Source organism: Symphalangus syndactylus, chromosome 15 (genome assembly GCF_028878055.3).
Source record: "Symphalangus syndactylus isolate Jambi chromosome 15, NHGRI_mSymSyn1-v2.1_pri, whole genome shotgun sequence".
Classification (NCBI taxonomy): Eukaryota; Metazoa; Chordata; class Mammalia; order Primates; family Hylobatidae; genus Symphalangus; species Symphalangus syndactylus.
In genome coordinates, this window is record NC_072437.2 from 113,502,492 (window position 1) to 113,516,272 (window position 13,781).

A 13,781-nucleotide genomic window follows, 5' to 3' on the forward strand; every position below is an offset into this window, starting at 1 on the left:
AAAAGTAAGGTTCAACTCTGTTAGTTGAATGCACAGAACAGAAAGAAGTTTCATACAATGCTTCTGTGTAGTTTATATTTGAACATATTCTTTTCTCCACTTTTACCCACTTAGCGCTACGAATGTTCAGTTGCATTTTCTACAGACAGAGTGTTTCAAAACTGCTCAATCAAAAGTATGGTTTAACTCTGTTAGCTTAATGAACATATCAGAAATAACTTTCACACAATGCTTCTGTGTAGTTTTTATTTGAAGATATTATTTTTCCCAATTAGGCCTCTTAGCGCTCAGAATGTCCAATTGCAGTTTCTACAGAAAGAGTGTTTCAGAACGGCTCAATCAAAACTAAGGTTCAACTCTGTTAGTTGAATGCACAGAAGAGAAAGAAGTTTCACACAATGCTTCTGTGTAGTTTATATTTGAACATATTCTTTTTTCCACTATTACCCACTTAGCGCTACGAATGTCCAGTTGCATTTTCTACAGACAGAGTGTTTCAAAACTGCTCAATCAAAAGTATGGTTTAACTCTGTTAGCTGAATCCTCAGATCAGAAAGAAGTTTCACAGAATGCTTCTGTGTAGTTTATATTTGAATATATTCCTTTTTCCACTACTACGCTCTTAGCGCTCCAAATGTCCAGTTGCATTTTCTACAGAAAGAGTGTTCAGATCTGCTCAATCAAAAGTATGTTTTAACTCTGTTAGCTGAATGCACAGATCAGAAAGAAGTTTCACAGAATGATTCTGTGTAGTTTATATTTGGAGACATTCCTTTTTCCACTATTACCCTCTTAGCGCTCCGAATCTCCACTTGCATTTTCTACAGAAAGAGTGTTTCAGAACGGCTCAATCAAAACTAAAGTTCAACTCTTTTAATTGAACAAACAGAACAGAAAGAAGTTTCACACAATTCTTCTGTGTAGTTTTTATTTGTAGACATTCTTTTTCCCAATATAGGCCTCTTAGCGCTCAGAATGTCCAATTGCAGTTTCTACAGAAAGAGTGTTTCAGAACGGCTCAATCAAAAGTAAGGTTCAACTCTGTTAGTTGAATGCACAGAACAGAAAGAAGTTTCATACAATGCTTCTGTGTAGTTTATATTTGAACATATTCTTTTTTCCACTATTACCAACTTAGCGCTACGAATGTCCAGTTGCATTTTCTACAGACAGAGTGTTTCAAAACTGCTCAATCAAAAGTATGGTTTAACTCTGTTAGCTGAATGCTCAGATCAGAAAGATGTTTCACAGAATGCTTCTGTGTAGTTTATATTTGAATATATTCCTTTTTCCACTACTACGCTCTTAGCGCTCCAAATGTCCAGTTGCATTTTCTACAGAAAGAGTGTTCAGATCTGCTCAATCAAAAGTATGGTTTAACTCTGTTAGCTGAATGCACAGAGCAGAAAGAAGTTTCACCGAACGATTCTGTGTAGTTTATATTTGGAGACATTCCTTTTTCCACTATTACCCTCTTAGCGCTCCGAATCTCCACTTGCATTTTCTACAAAAAGAGTGTTTCATAACTGCTCAATCAAAAATATGTTTTATCTCTGTTAACTGAATTTACAGATCAGAAATAAGATCACAGAATGCATCTGTGTAGTTTTTATTTGAAGATATTCTTTTTCCCAATGTAGGCCTCTTAGCGCTTAGCATGTCCAATTGCAGTTTCTACAGAAAGAGTGTTTCAGAACGGCTCAATCAAAAGTAAGGTTCAACTCTGTTAGTTGAATGCACAGAACAGAAAGAATTTTCACAGAATGCTACTGTGTAGTTTATATTTGAATATATTCCTTTTTCCACTATTACCCTCTTAGCGCTCCGAATGTCCACTTGCATTTTCTACAGAAAGAGTGTTCAGAACTGCGCAATCAAAAGTATGGTTTAACTCTGTTAGCTTAATGAACATATCAGAAATAAGTTTCACACAATTCTTCTGTGTAGTTTTTATTTGAAGATATTATTTTTCCCAATATAGGCCTCTTAGCGCTCAGAATGTCCAATTGCAGTTTCTACAGAAAGAGTGTTTCAGAAAGGCTCTATCAAAATTAAGGTTCAACTCTGTTAGTTGAATGCACAGAACAGAAAGAAGTTTCATACAATGCTTCTGTGTAGTTTATATTTGAACATATTTTATTTTCCACTATTACCCACTTAGCGCTACGAATGTCCAGTTGCATTTTCTACAGACAGAGTGTTTCAAAACTGCTCAATCAAAAGTATGGTTTAACTCTGTTAGCTGAATGCTCAGATCAGAAAGAAGTTTCACAGAATGCTTCTGTGTAGTATATATTTGAATATATTCCTTTTTCCACTACTACACTCTTAGCGCTCCAAATGTCCAGTTGCATTTTCTACAGAAAGAGTGTTCAGATCTGCTCAATCAAAAGTATGGTTTAACTCTGTTAGCTGAATGCACAGATCAGAAAGAAGTTTCACAGAATGATTCTGTGTAGTTTATATGTGGAGACATTCCTTTTTCCACTATTACCCTCTTAGCGCTCCGAATCTCCACTTGCATTTTCTACAGAAAGAGTGTTTCAGAACGGCTCAATCAAAACTAAAGTTCAACTCTTTTAGTTGAACAAACAGAACAGAAAGAAGTTTCACACAATTCTTCTGTGTAGTTTTTATTTGTAGACATTCTTTTTCCCAATATAGGCCTCTTAGCGCTCAGAATGTCCAGTTGCTGTTTCTACAGAAAGAGTTTTTCAGAACGGCTCAATCAAAAGTAAGGTTCAACTCTGTTAGTTGAATGCACAGAACAGAAAGAAGTTTCATACAATGCTTCTGTGTAGTTTATATTTGAACATATTCTTTTTTCCACTATTACCCACTTAGCGCTACGAATGTCCAGTTGCATTTTCTACAGACAGAGTGTTTCAAAACTGCTCAATCAAAAGTATGGTTTAACTCTGTTAGCTGAATGCTCAGATCAGAAAGAAGTTTCACAGAATGCTTCTGTGTAGTTTATATTTGCATATATTCCTTTTCCCACTACTACTCTCTTAGCGCTCCAAATGTCCAGTTGCATTTTCTACAGAAAGAGTGTTCAGATCTGCTCAATCAAAAGTATGGTTTAACTCTGTTAGCTGAATGCACAGATCAGAAAGAAGTTTCACAGAATGATTCTGTGTAGTTTATATTTGGAGACATTCCTTTTTCCACTATTACCCTCTTAGCGCTCCGAATCTCCACTTGCATATTCTACAGAAAGAGTGTTTCAGAACGGCTCAATCAAAACTAAGGTTCAACTCTTTTAGTTGAACAAACAGAACAGAAAGAAGTTTCACACAATTCTTCTGTGTAGTTTTTATTTGTAGACATTCTTTTTCCCAATATAGGCCTCTTAGCACTCAGAATGTCCAATTGCAGTTTCTACAGAAAGAGTGTTTCAGAACGGCTCAATCAAAAGTAAGGTTCAACTCTGTTAGTTGAATGCACAGAACAGAAAGAAGTTTCATACAATGCTTCTGTGTAGTTTATATTTGAACATATTCTTTTTTCCACTATTACCCACTTAGCGCTACGAATGTCCAGTTGCATTTTCTACAGACAGAGTGTTTCAAAACTGCTCAATCAAAAGTATGGTTTAACTCTGTTAGCTGAATGCCCAGATCAGAAAGAAGTTTCACAGAATGCTTCTGTGTAGTTTATATTTGAATATATTCCTTTTTCCACCTCTACGCTCTTAGCGCTCCAAATGTCCAGTTGCATTTTCTACAGAAAGAGTGTTCAGATCTGCTCAATCAAAAGTATGTTTTAACTCTGTTAGCTGAATGCACAGATCAGAAAGAAGTTTCACCGAATGATTCTGTGTAGTTTATAATTGAAGACATTCCTTTTTCCACTATTACCCTCTTAGCGCTCCGAAACTCCACTTGCATTTTCTACAAAAAGAGTGTTTCATAACTGCTCAATCAAAAATATGTTTTATCTCTGTTAACTGAATTTACAGATCAGAAATAAGTTTCACAGAATGCATCTGTGTAGTTTTTTTTGAAGATATTCTTTTTCCCAATGTAGGCCTCTTAGCGCTTAGCTTGTCCAATTGCAGTTTCTACAGAAAGAGTGTTTCAGAACGGCACAATCAAAAGTAAGGTTCAAATCTGTTAGTTGAATGCACAGAACAGAAAGTATTTTCACAGAATGCTACTGTGTAGTTTATATTTGAATATATTCCTTTTTCCACTATTACCCTCTTAGCGCTCCGAATATCCACTTGCATTTTATACAGAAAGAGTGTTCAGAACTGCGCAATCAAAAGTATGGTTTAACTCTGTTAGCTTAATGAACGTATCAGAAATAAGTTTCACACAATGCTTCTGTGTAGTTTTTCTTTGAAGATATTATTTTTCCCAATAGAGGCCTCTTAGCGCTCAGAATGTCCAATTGCAGTTTCTATAGAAAGAGTGTTTCAGAAAGGCTCAATCAAAAGTAAGGTTCAACTCTGTTAGTTGAATGCACAGAACAGAAAGAAATTTCATACAATGCTTCTGTGTAGTTTATATTTGAACATATTCTTTTTTCCACTATTACCCACTTAGCGCTACGAATGTCCAGTTGCATTTTCTACAGACAGAGTGTTTCAAAACTGCTCAATCAAAAGTATGGTTTAACTCTGTTAGCTGAATGCTCAGATCAGAAAGAAGTTTCACAGAATGCTTCTGTGTAGTTTATATTTGAATATATTCCTTTTTCCACTACTACTCTCTTAGCGCTCCAAATGTCCAGTTGCATTTTCTACAGAAAGAGTGTTCAGATCTGCTCAATCAAAAGTATGGTTTAACTCTGTTAGCTGAATGCACAGATCAGAAAGAAGTTTCACAGAATGATTCTGTGTAGTTTATATTTGGAGACATTCCTTTTTCCACTAATACTCTCTTAGCGCTCTGAATCTCCACTTGCATTTTCTACAGAAAGAGTGTTTCAGAACGGCTCAATCGAAACTAAGGTTCAATTCTTTTAGTTGAACAAACAGAACAGAAAGAAGTTTCACACAATTCTTCTGTGTAGTTTTTATTTGTAGACATTCTTTTTCCCAATATAGGCCTCTTAGCGCTCAGAATGTCCAATTGCAGTTTCTACAGAAAGAGTGTTTCAGAACGGCTCAATCAAAAGTAAGGTTCAACTCTGTTAGTTGAATGCACAGAACAGAAAGAAGTTTCATACAATGCTTCTGTGTAGTTTATATTTGAACATATTCCTTTTTCCACTATTACCCACTTAGCGCTACAAATGTCCAGTTGCATTTTCTACAGACAGAGTGTTTCAAAACTGCTCAATCAAAAGTATGGTTTAACTCTGTTAGCTGAATGCTCAGATCAGAAAGAAGTTTCAAAGAATGCTTCTGTGTAGTTTATATTTGAATATATTCCTTTTTCCACTACTACGCTCTTAGCGCTCCAAATGTCCAGTTGCATTTTCTACAGAAAGAGTGTTCAGATCTGCTCAATCAAAAGTATGGTTTAACTCTGTTAGCTGAATGCACAGATCAGAAAGAAGTTTCACCGAATGATTCTGTGTAGTTTATATTTGAAGACATTCCGTTTTCCACTATTACCCTCTTAGCGCTCCGAATCTCCTCTTGCATTTTCTACAAAAAGTGTGTTTCATAACTGCTCAATCAAAAATATGTTTTATCTCTGTTAACTGAATTTACAGATCAGAAATAAGTTTCACAGAATGCATCTGTGTAGTTTTTATTTGAAGATATTCTTTTTCCCAATGTCGGCCTCTTAGCGCTTAGCATGTCCAATTGCAGTTTCTACAGAAAGAGTGTTTCAGAACGGCTCAATCAAAAGTAAGGTTCAACTCTGTTAGTTGAATGCACAGAACAGAAAGAATTTTCACAGAATGCTACTGTGTAGTTTATATTTGAATATATTCCTTTTTCCACTATTACCCTCTTAGCGCTCCGAATGTCCACTTGCATTTTCTACAGAAAGAGTGTTCAGAACTGCGCAATCAAAAGTATGGTTTAACTCTGTTAGCTTAATGAACGTATCAGAAATAAGTTTCACACAATGCTTCTGTGTAGTTTTTATTTGAAGATATTATATTTCCCAATATAGGCCTCTTAGCGCTCAGAATGTCCAATTGCAGTTTCTACAGAAAGAGTGTTTCAGAAAGGCTCAATCCAAAGCAAGGTTCAACTCTGTTAGTTGAATGCACAGAACAGTAAGAAGTTTCATACAATGCTTCGGTGTAGTTTATATTTGAACATATTCTTTTTTCCACTATTACCCACTTAGCGCTACGAATGTCCAGTTGCATTTTCTACAGACAGAGTGTTTCAAAACTGCTCAATCAAAAGTATGGTTTAACTCTGTTAGCTGAATCCTCAGATCAGAAAGAAGTTTCACAGAATGCTTCTGTGTAGTTTATATTTGAATATATTCCTTTTTCCACTACTACGCTCTTAGCGCTCCAAATGTCCAGTTGCATTTTCTACAGAAAGAGTGCTCAGATCTGCTCAATCAAAAGTATGGTTTAACTCTGTTAGCTGAATGCACAGATCAGAAAGAAGTTTCACCGAATGATTCTTTGTAGTTTATATTTGAAGACATTCCTTTTTCCACTATTACCCTCTTAGCGCTCCGAATCTCCACTTGCATTTTCTACAAAAAGAGTGTTTCATAACTGCTCAATCAAAAATATGTTTTATCTCTGTTAACTGAATTTACAGATCAGAAATAAGTTTCACAGAATGCATCTGTGTAGTTTTTATTTGAATATATTCTTTTTCCCAATGTCGGCCTCTTAGCGCTTAGCATGTCCAATTGCAGTTTCTACAGAAAGAGTGTTTCAGAACGGCTCAATCAAAAGTAAGGTTCAACTCTGTTAGTTGAATGCACAGAACAGAAAGAATTTTCACAGAATGCTACTGTGTAGTTTATATTTGAATATATTCCTTTTTCCACTATTACCCTCTTAGCGCTCCGAATGTCCACTTGCATTTTCTACAGAAAGAGTGTTCAGAACTGCGCAATCAAAAGTATAGTTTAACTCTGTTAGCTTAATGAACATATCAGAAATAAGTTTCACACAATGCTTCTGTGTAGTTTTTATTTGAAGATATTATTTTTCCCAATAGAGGCCTCTTAGCGCTCAGAATGTCCAATTGCAGTTTCTACAGAAAGAGTGTTTCAGAAAGGTTCAATCAAAAGTAAGGTTCAACTCTGTTAGTTGAATGCACAGAACAGAAAGTAGTTTCATACAATGCTTCTGTGTAGTTTATATTTGAACATATTCTATTTTCCACTATTACCCACTTAGCGCTAAGAATGTCCAGTTGCATTTTCTACAGACAGAGTGTTTCAAAACTGCTCAATCAAAAGTATGGTTTAACTCTGTTAGCTGAATGCTCAGATCAGAAAGAAGTTTCACAGAATGCTTCTGTGTAGTTTATATTTGAATATATTCCTTTTTCCACTACTACACTCTTAGCGCTCCAAATGTCCAGTTGCATTTTCTACAGAAAGAGTGTTCAGATCTGCTCAATCAAAAGTATGGTTTAACTCTGTTAGCTGAATGCACAGATCAGAAAGAAGTTTCACAGAATGATTCTGTGTAGTTTATATTTGGAGACATTCCTTTTTCCACTATTACCCTCTTAGCGCTCCGAATCTCCACTTGCATTTTCTACAGAAAGAGTGTTTCAGAACGGCTCAATCAAAACTAAAGTTCAACTCTTTTAGTTGAACAAACAGAACAGAAAGAAGTTTCACACAATTCTTCTGTGTAGTTTTTATTTGTAGACATTCTTTTTCCCAATATAGGCCTCTTAGCGCTCAGAATGTCCAATTGCAGTTTCTACAGAAAGAGTGTTTCAGAACGGCTCAATCAAAAGTAAGGTTCAACTCTGTTAGTTGAATGCACAGAACAGAAAGAAGTTTCATACAATGCTTCTGTGTAGTTTATATTTGAACATATTCTTTTTTCCACTATTACCAACTTAGCGCTACGAATGTCCAGTTGCATTTTCTACAGACAGAGTGTTTCAAAACTGCTCAATCAAATGTATGGTTTAACTCTGTTAGCTGAATGCTCAGATCAGAAAGAAGTTTCACAGAATGCTTCTGTGTAGTTTATATTTGAATATATTCCTTTTTCCACTACTACGCTCTTAGCGCTCCAAATGTCCAGTTGCATTTTCTACAGAAAGAGTGTTCAGATCTGCTCAATCAAAAGTATGGTTTAACTCTGTTAGCTGAATGCACAGAGCAGAAAGAAGTTTCACCGAATGATTCTGTGTAGTTCATATTTGAAGACATTCCTTTTTCCACTATTACCCTCTTAGCGCTCCGAATCTCCACTTGCATTTTCTACAAAAAGAGTGTTTCATAACTGCTCAATCAAAAATATGTTTTATCTCTGTTAACTGAATTTACAGATCAGAAATAAGTTTCACAGAATGCATCTGTGTAGTTTTTATTTGAAGATATTCTTTTTCCCAATGTAGGCCTCTTAGCGCTTAGCATGTCCAATTGCAGTTTCTACAGAAAGAGTGTTTCAGAACGGCTCAATCAAAAGTAAGGTTCAACTCTGTTAGTTGAATGCACAGAACAGAAAGAATTTTCACAGAATGCTACTGTGTAGTTTATATTTGAATATATTCCTTTTTCCCCTATTACCCTCTTAGCGCTCCGAATGTTCACTTGCATTTTCTACAGAAAGAGTGTTCAGAACTGCGCAATCAAAAGTATGGTTTAACTCTGTTAGCTTAATGAACATATCAGAAATAAGTTTCACACAATGCTTCTGTGTAGTTTTTATTTGAAGATATTTTTTTTCCCAATAGAGGCCTCTTAGCGCTCAGAATGTCCAATTGAGTTTCTACAGAAAGAGTGTTTCAGAAAGGCTCAATCAAAAGTAAGGTTCAACTCTGTTAGTTGAATGCACAGAACAGAAAGAAGTTTCATACAATGCTTCTGTGTAGTTTATATTTGAACATATTCTTTTTTCCACTATTACCCACTTAGCGCTACGAATGTCCAGTTGCATTTTCTACAGACAGAGTGTTTCAAAACTGCTCAATCAAAAGTGTGGTTTAACTCTGTTAGCTGAATGCTCAGATCAGAAAGAAGTTTCACCGAATGCTTCTGTGTAGTTTATATTTGAATATATTCCTTTTTCCACTACTACTCTCTTAGCGCTCCAAATGTCCAGTTGCATTTTCTACAGAAAGAGTGTTCAGATCTGCTCAATCAAAAGTATGGTTTAACTCTGTTAGCTGAATGCACAGATCAGAAAGAAGTTTCACAGAATGATTCTGTGTAGTTTATATTTGGAGACATTCCTTTTTCCACTATTACACTCTTAGCGCTCCGAATCTCCACTTGCATTTTCTACAGAATGAGTGTTTCAGAACGGCTCAATCAAAACTAAGGTTCAACTCTTTTAGTTGAACAAACAGAACAGAAAGAAGTTTCACACAATTCTTCTGTGTAGTTTTTATTTGTAGACATTCTTTTTCCCAATATAGGCCTCTTAGCGCTCAGAATGTCCAATTGCAGTTTCTACAGAAAGAGTGTTTCAGAACGGCTCAATCAAAAGTAAGGTTCAACTCTGTTATTTGAATGCACAGAACAGAAAGTAGTTTCATACAATGCTTCTGTGTAGTTTATATTTGAACATATTCTTTTCTCCACTATTACCCACTTAGCGCTACGAATGTTCAGTTGCATTTTCTACAGACAGAGTGTTTCAAAACTGCTCAATCAAAAGTATGGTTTAACTCTGTTAGCTTAATGAACATATCAGAAATAAGTTTCACACAATGCTTCTGTGTAGTTTTTATTTGAAGTTATTATTTTACCCAATATAGGCCTCTTAGCGCTCAGAATGTCCAATTGCAGTTTCTACAGAAAGAGTGTTTCAGAATGGCTCAATCAAAAGTAAGGTTCAACTCTGTTAGTTGAATGCACAGAACAGAAAGAAGTTTCATACAATGCTTCTGTGTAGTTTATATTTGAACATATTCTTTTTTCCACTATTACCCACTTAGCGCTACGAATGTCCAGGTGCATTTTCTACAGACAGAGTGCTTCAAAACTTCTCAATCAAAAGTATGGTTTAACTCTGTTAGCTGAATGCTCAGCTCAGAAAGAAGTTTCACAGAATGCTTCTGTGTAGTTTATATTTGAATATATTCCTTTTTCCACTACTACTCTCTTAGCGCTCCAAATGTCCAGTTGCATTTTCTACAGAAAGAGTGTTCAGATCTGCTCAATCAAAAGTATGGTTTAACTCTGTTAGCTGAATGCACAGATCAGAAAGAAGTTTCACAGAATGATTCTGTGTAGTTTATATTTGGAGACATTCCTTTTTCCACTATTACCCTCTTAGCGCTCCGAATCTCCACTTCCATTTTCTACAGAAAGAGTGTTTCAGAACGGCTCAATCAAAATTAAGTTTCAACTCTTTTAGTTGAACAAACAGAACAGAAAGAAGTTTCACACAATTCTTCTGTGTAGTTTTTATTTGTAGACATTCTTTTTCCCAATATAGGCCTCTTAGCGCTCAGAATGTCCAATTGCAGTTTCTACAGAAAGAGTGTTTCAGAAAGGCTCAATCCAAAGCAAGGTTCAACTCTGTTAGTTGAATGCACAGAACAGTAAGAAGTTTCATACAATGCTTCGGTGTAGTTTATATTTGAACATATTCTTTTTTCCACTATTACCCACTTAGCGCTACGAATGTCCAGTTGCATTTTCTACAGACAGAGTGTTTCAAAACTGCTCAATCAAAAGTATGGTTTAACTCTGTTAGCTGAATCCTCAGATCAGAAAGAAGTTTCACAGAATGCTTCTGTGTAGTTTATATTTGAATATATTCCTTTTTCCACTACTACGCTCTTAGCGCTCCAAATGTCCAGTTGCATTTTCTACAGAAAGAGTGCTCAGATCTGCTCAATCAAAAGTATGGTTTAACTCTGTTAGCTGAATGCACAGATCAGAAAGAAGTTTCACCGAATGATTCTTTGTAGTTTATATTTGAAGACATTCCTTTTTCCACTATTACCCTCTTAGCGCTCCGAATCTCCACTTGCATTTTCTACAAAAAGAGTGTTTCATAACTGCTCAATCAAAAATATGTTTTATCTCTGTTAACTGAATTTACAGATCAGAAATAAGTTTCACAGAATGCATCTGTGTAGTTTTTATTTGAAGATATTCTTTTTCCCAATGTCGGCCTCTTAGCGCTTAGCATGTCCAATTGCAGTTTCTACAGAAAGAGTGTTTCAGAACGGCTCAATCAAAAGTAAGGTTCAACTCTGTTAGTTGAATGCACAGAACAGAAAGAATTTTCACAGAATGCTACTGTGTAGTTTATATTTGAATATATTCCTTTTTCCACTATTACCCTCTTAGCGCTCCGAATGTCCACTTGCATTTTCTACAGAAAGAGTGTTCAGAACTGCGCAATCAAAAGTATGGTTTAACTCTGTTAGCTTAATGAACATATCAGAAATAAGTTTCACACAATGCTTCTGTGTAGTTTTTATTTGAAGATATTATTTTTCCCAATAGAGGCCTCTTAGCGCTCAGAATGTCCAATTGCAGTTTCTACAGAAAGAGTGTTTCAGAAAGGTTCAATCAAAAGTAAGGTTCAACTCTGTTAGTTGAATGCACAGAACAGAAAGTAGTTTCATACAATGCTTCTGTGTAGTTTATATTTGAACATATTCTATTTTCCACTATTACCCACTTAGCGCTAAGAATGTCCAGTTGCATTTTCTACAGACAGAGTGTTTCAAAACTGCTCAATCAAAAGTATGGTTTAACTCTGTTAGCTGAATGCTCAGATCAGAAAGAAGTTTCACAGAATGCTTCTGTGTAGTTTATATTTGAATATATTCCTTTTTCCACTACTACACTCTTAGCGCTCCAAATGTCCAGTTGCATTTTCTACAGAAAGAGTGTTCAGATCTGCTCAATCAAAAGTATTGTTTAACTCTGTTAGCTGAATGCACAGATCAGAAAGAAGTTTCACAGAATGATTCTGTGTAGTTTATATTTGGAGACATTCCTTTTTCCACTATTACCCTCTTAGCGCTCCGAATCTCCACTTGCATTTTCTACAGAAAGAGTGTTTCAGAACGGCTCAATCAAAACTAAAGTTCAACTCTTTTAGTTGAACAAACAGAACAGAAAGAAGTTTCACACAATTCTTCTGTGTAGTTTTTATTTGTAGACATTCTTTTTCCCAATATAGGCCTCTTAGCGCTCAGAATGTCCAATTGCAGTTTCTACAGAAAGAGTGTTTCAGAACGGCTCAATCAAAAGTAAGGTTCAACTCTGTTAGTTGAATGCACAGAACAGAAAGAAGTTTCATACAATGCTTCTGTGTAGTTTATATTTGAACATATTCTTTTTTCCACTATTACCCACTTAGCGCTACGAATGTCCAGTTGCATTTTCTACAGACAGAGTGTTTCAAAACTGCTCAATCAAAAGTGTGGTTTAACTCTGTTAGCTGAATGCTCAGATCAGAAAGAAGTTTCACCGAATGCTTCTGTGTAGTTTATATTTGAATATATTCCTTTTTCCACTACTACTCTCTTAGCGCTCCAAATGTCCAGTTGCATTTTCTACAGAAAGAGTGTTCAGATCTGCTCAATCAAAAGTATGGTTTAACTCTGTTAGCTGAATGCACAGATCAGAAAGAAGTTTCACAGAATGATTCTGTGTAGTTTATATTTGGAGACATTCCTTTTTCCACTATTACACTCTTAGCGCTCCGAATCTCCACTTGCATTTTCTACAGAATGAGTGTTTCAGAACGGCTCAATCAAAACTAAGGTTCAACTCTTTTAGTTGAACAAACAGAACAGAAAGAAGTTTCACACAATTCTTCTGTGTAGTTTTTATTTGTAGACATTCTTTTTCCCAATATAGGCCTCTTAGCGCTCAGAATGTCCAATTGCAGTTTCTACAGAAAGAGTGTTTCAGAACGGCTCAATCAAAAGTAAGGTTCAACTCTGTTATTTGAATGCACAGAACAGAAAGTAGTTTCATACAATGCTTCTGTGTAGTTTATATTTGAACATATTCTTTTCTCCACTATTACCCACTTAGCGCTACGAATGTTCAGTTGCATTTTCTACAGACAGAGTGTTTCAAAACTGCTCAATCAAAAGTATGGTTTAACTCCGTTAGCTTAATGAACATATCAGAAATAAGTTTCACACAATGCTTCTGTGTAGTTTTTATTTGAAGTTATTATTTTTCCCAATATAGGCCTCTTAGCGCTCAGAATGTCCAATTGCAGTTTCTACAGAAAGAGTGTTTCAGAAAGGCTCAATCAAAAGTAAGGTTCAACTCTGTTAGTTGAATGCACAGAACAGAAAGAAGTTTCATACAATGCTTCTGTGTAGTTTATATTTGAACATATTCTTTTTTCCACTATTACCCACTTAGCGCTACGAATGTCCAGGTGCATTTTCTACAGACAGAGTGCTTCAAAACTTCTCAATCAAAAGTATGGTTTAACTCTGTTAGCTGAATGCTCAGCTCAGAAAGAAGTTTCACAGAATGCTTCTGTGTAGTTTATATTTGAATATATTCCTTTTTCCACTACTACTCTCTTAGCGCTCCAAATGTCCAGTTGCATTTTCTACAGAAAGAGTGTTCAGATCTGCTCAATCAAAAGTATGGTTTAACTCTGTTAGCTGAATGCACAGATCAGAAAGAAGTTTCACAGAATGATTCTGTGTAGTTTATATTTGGAGACATTCCTTTTTCCACTATTACCCTCTTAGCGCTCCGAATCTC